The sequence below is a fragment of the Meles meles genome, chromosome 11 (assembly GCF_922984935.1).
Source record: "Meles meles chromosome 11, mMelMel3.1 paternal haplotype, whole genome shotgun sequence".
Lineage (NCBI taxonomy): Eukaryota > Metazoa > Chordata > Mammalia > Carnivora > Mustelidae > Meles > Meles meles.
In genome coordinates this window covers 58,849,697-58,855,074 of record NC_060076.1, presented here as the reverse complement: position 1 = coordinate 58,855,074, position 5,378 = coordinate 58,849,697, and the positions used below count along the sequence as shown (strand labels likewise).

The following is a 5,378-nucleotide window of genomic DNA, read 5'->3' as shown; positions in this document are numbered from 1 at the left end:
GTTAAGTGTCTGCCTTCAGCTCAGGTCATGATCTCAGGGTCCTGGGATGGAGTCCCTCATCAGGTTCCCTATGTAGAGGGGAGTCGTCTTCTCCCTCTCCCTCTGCTCCTCTCTTCACTCATGCTCTCTCTCTGTCTCTCTCTCTCTCAAATAAGTAAATAAAATCTTTAAAAAATGGTGAAAAGAAATTTATCAACTGGAATAATCTGTGTAAAGAATTCTAGACAGAGCAAACAACAAATGCAAAGGCATGAAGGCTTGAAAAAATAAAACTTGCTGGGAGAATTAAGATTAATTGGCTATGAACAAACACATTCTGGTAGCTTCAATAACAGCGCTCATCATTGGTTTTTCCTCTTCTGGTTTTCTGTCTTAAACATTGGGGCTCTGGGGTGCCTGGGTCGCTCAGTCGGTTGAGTGACTGACTCTTGATTTCAGCTCAGGTCATGATCTCAGAGTCCTGGGACTGAGCCCAAGTCAGGCTCTATGCTCAATGCAGTATCTGCTTGAGGGTTCTTTATCTCTCCCTCTGCCCCTCCCCTCATGTCTGCTGTCACTCTTTCCAAAATAAATGAATAAATCTTAAAAAAAAAAAAAAAAAAAAAAACATTGGGGCTGCCCATCAGATTCCTACCTCTTAATTAGGTTTTATTGCATTACCTCATTTATTTCAGAGCTTTAATTAGCAACTACCAGCATGTAGATGGTGGCTCTTTGGAAGCTTCCAGCATACTGTTATTTAGACAAGCAAGCCTAATTTAAAGGAGATAATTTGAAGACAGAATAAAACCAGGAAATGCAGAAAGAATAAAAACTGGAAGGTGAGAGAAATTTAAATCGACTATTCTCAGTAAGAACTCATGTTTAGCTTAATATTGTTATAGATGGTTACATATTATCTATCACCTATATATACATATATAGGTAGATATGTGTATATATAGGGGTTAGTATACAAACACATATGTCTTTAGATGAAAAAACCTAAAAGAAATAATACCCTAGCAACAATTTGCACACTCTAAGGCCCAAATCTTGGTTTTGAATAATATTCCTTTAGAGAATGACTGATTCTAGGACTAGGGAAGAAAATATGTAATATGAGACTGGAGAATCTTGCTGTACCAAAAAGGAAGGAAGTGGTGAAAAAAAGCAAAAGCAAAAACATGTCAATGCTCACTTTAGCATCATAAACTCAAATAAATATGAAACAGAGAAGATTAGCACAAGATTAGCCCCTGCACAAGGATGACATGCAAATTCATGAAGTGGTCCATATTAAACAAACAAACAAACAAACAAAAAACACAAAAAACAAAAACCACACTTTTTAAGTTGTCAAAGAGCCCATGAGCTAATGGAAACAGTTTCCAGTGACCAAAGCGGAAAGGAATAATTAGAACAAAAAACAAAGTGGCATTGGATTATAACACAACATATAGAATAAATGTCCATGATTCCATGAATATAAATGATTTAATGAATTAATGAATGGAGGAAGAAGTGATAAATCCTCCTTACAGAAATCCAAAAAAATTGATTTAGATTTCCTGCCTTAAAGGAAGAGAAGTATAGTTATACTATACTATACTATACTATACTATACTATACTTCCACCTATGACATACAAACTGTGCACACTTTGTTCTAAAGGTAAAGTATAGAAACGGGGGGCAGAAAGAGTAACTTCACATTGGGGAAATTATGAACATTCATTCAGGAGGTGAGTAGTCATGGTTAACATCAGCAGTCATAAATCATGTTGATGTTATGCACCCTTGATATGATATAATGGAAATGATATGTGATCCTCTGTGATCTTCCTCTCAAAAACCCAAGCCTCAGGAGAAAAACATGGAAACAAGTCCTATACAGAGGAATCCTGCAATACCTCCTCAAGAACTCCTGACATCATGAAAAAGTAAGCTTGAGAAACTGTCATAGCCAAGAGGAGCCTAAAGAGAGATGACAAATAAATGCATGTGGTATCCTAAATGGGATCTTGAAAAAAAAATTATTAGGTAAAAATCAAGGAAATAGGATATAACTCTTCTTCCAATATCTCTTACTGATTCTATTTTCAAAGTGGCAATTATGTAATTTGCATCAAATGATATTGGATGAATGTGGTTTTTTTTTTTTTTTAAAGATTTTATTTATTTATTTGACAGACAGAGATCACAAGTAGGCAGAGAGGCAGGCAGAGAGAGAGAGGAGGAAACAGGCTCCCTGCTGAGCAGACAGCCCGATGCGGGGCTCGATCCCAGGACCCTGGGACTGTGACCTGAGCTGAAGGCAGAGGCTTTAACCCACTGAGCCACCCAGGTGCCCCTGGATGAATGTGTTTTAAGGAGATGTTGACCAAGAGTACCTGAGAAGCTGTGTACTGCAGTGAACTCATAACAGTAAATCATGTTTTTTGTCTTGTCACTGCTGTGAGACTCTAGGCAAGTCATTCTCACTTGTGTGGAACTCAGTTCCCCATGCCAGCTTAACCTTAGCTTTGGTTATTATAGGATGCATGCATATAGGAGCTCCACTGGAGGGTCTGAGGGCCATATCCAGCCATAAACAATTTATATAAGGAATTATAGAACCTCCAGAGCAATATCTCTCACAAGGAAAAATTAAATCCAGGCACACAAGACCTAAAAATTTTCTCAGTGTCTAATGGGGAAGAAGGGGAAGGGGGAAGTTGAAAAGCCCAGTGTTAAGTATTACATGATTTCTAGCCTAATATTCACCAGTGTGTACCTAACTCTGAGGAGAGGAGTTTGGTTGAAAGTACAGATAGAGTTATTCCACAAAAATCTTTGAAAGCCAAAGCATTGCTAGGGACTTATGGATTAGCATAGTTAGGAAATAAGATTCTTTCCCCACAGATGAAGAGAGCACACTGTGTTTCTTTTAGTATTAAGAGCTCAGAGATCTCAACTTTCTTTGCAGACCAACAGTTCTGAGGTATTAACACATCAGAATATTTTCCATCTAATGAGGCACATGTTAGCAAGGACTCAATGTAAATTTGGCAGTTACCCGAGATGGCTTTGCAGGGATGACACAGACATGGAAGTTTTGGTGTTTTGAATTCTACTGTGCATGCCCCTGTTAGACAGGTTTGGAGAAAGGTTGGGCCTTTTTTGAGTTTGAGACAAATATAAAATGAATACAATAGATTCTGCTGTCCTCCAATGGTAAACAGAGCTAGACTCAGGGAAGCAATATTTGTTATTATCATGGTTGAGCAACGGAAGTTGAAAAACAGAAAATAGGGGATTTCCAAGTGATTAATCACTAAAATTGGTATTTCATAAAATTTGAAGTACAACTCCAATATCAGATACATTGGAGTTACTCTCATAAAAGGTTGATACACTTTCTGACCTTAAACTCTTAATTTTTGGCTTCTCCCTTTTCCCCGGAGAAAATCTGAGAATATTCTTAATGTAACATAACGGCACTCCAGAACCCAGAATGAAAAATTCCTAACTGAAGGATGGCTAAGGCTCTGCCTATCTATAAAAATCTATTGGCTCTAAGCCAGGGAGGTTTATTATAGGAACATTGTTGCTGACTCTCTAGATTATGAGGAAATGAGGAGAAAAAAAAAAAAAAACAGCACACACAAATCCTTAGGAGCAGCTGAAATTATAGTTTGGCTGTTTGAAGGTCATACTGTTTTTCCAAACTAATAGAGAAATACTTAGTGTTCTGAAGCATGGGCCCCCTGCCCAGTTTCCATCCCAAGTTTTCCAAGTTAAATGTTTATGCGTCAGTCACTCAAAATAAAATAAAATAAAATAAAATAACAAAAACAAAAAAAACAAAATAAAACAAAAAACCCAAAACTTGCTTGTCTGAGATCCTAGACCACATGACCAAAATTAAAAGGGCAGTCTACTTCATTCATCTCCATAAAAGTTTCAGGTAATAAAGCACTGATGCACTTCATTTTGGGTGTGGGAAGTTAAAAAAAAAAAAAAAAGAAGAAGAAGAATGTTGGGAGAGAATAAGTATTTTGCAACTGAATTGTAGGCAGTCCAGGGAAAGAAAAGATAAGATATCAAAGACTCCCAGGGCACTTTAAATGTAAGTCCTAATAGAAGAAAAACACATACAGAAATAAGTGATAAAAGTTATTTTCTTTTGGAGGTAACTGACTGTGGACTACTTGTCAGTCAGTGGGGGTCACAGGCTGATCAGATGGAAAGGAAGTCCCCTGGACTAGAAAAAAATTTGATTCTATTAAACTGGTAACCTTTACGATATAAACAGTTTGATTCTATTAAACTGGTAACCTTTACCGATATAAACAGTTACCAAGTTTGTCATTTACATCAGTCAAAGACAAGCTGAAATCAAATGATTTATTTCTTAGTATTCAGTAAAGCAATTTAAAAGAACTCAACTTGCCAGTGTCCATCCAAGTATCATGTACCATATATGGCCACATAGATGCAAATTAATAGGTTAGACACTCTGAAACAATTACAACTGGACTCATTTTAGTTTGAAATTACTAAGTAACAAAATATGCTCTTCCATAGCTCAGTTGGTGGCATGATACCATTTGGAGGGGTTGTAGAAATAGTTTCAATCATCCAATTACTAGAGAAGGGGGCTATTTGTGGAAGTTCCTAAAGAAATATTTTCTTTGGCCTCACCTTTGACATTTATGTATTTTACAAATTGCATTAAGCTTTGAAGAGTAAATATATCAGCATATCACATGAACAATTCTTACAGAAAATACGACCTGTTTATGTAAAGGATACTTAGTCAAGAAGTTTAAAAAAGTAGTCAGGGTCTCTGGCTTTTACGAATCAGTTCTTCCACATGTACACTCACATTCACTTAGAGATATATCCTTGCAGAGTATAATAGGCTTATTTGTTTTCAGAGTTCAACCGTGTTCTCCATTCAGAAGTTTACAAAAACAATTTAGGAAACAATGAAAAAATTTTATTTGAAAAATAAATACAACATTGAAAATCCAAATTTAGACATTCAGACTTTGGCTTCACAGTTGGGGGAAATGAAAATATATTTTTCATTTGTACCTCTAAAGTCTTTAGTTTAGTGAATTATTTTTCTTAAAGCCAGTTAGCCAGCTAAAAAAAAATAACTCATCTGACATGTTTAAAGAATTATTGTTTTGCCTAGTCCATAATTTCGAATTATGCTCCATTTTATTTTTTTAAATTTTTTTTAAATTTTATTTATTTATTTGAAAGAGAGTATGTAAGAGAGCACAAGCAGGGGGAGGGTCAGAAGCAAAGGGAGAAGCAGACTCCCTGCTGAGCAGGGAGCCCCATGCCGGGCTCTATCCCAGGACACTGAGATCATGACCTGAGCCAAAGGCAGAGGCCTAACCCACT

General features: G+C 36.6%; 1 non-coding gene across 1 annotated transcript; it reads left to right on the top strand.

Moving 5' to 3' along the window:
* Positions 1 to 1,172: 1,172 nt before the first annotated feature.
* On the top strand, positions 1,173 to 1,283 carry LOC123953669. The gene has a single exon (XR_006820931.1). It is a non-coding gene; the product is annotated as a U6 spliceosomal RNA (small nuclear RNA).
* Positions 1,284 to 5,378: the final 4,095 nt, after the last annotated feature.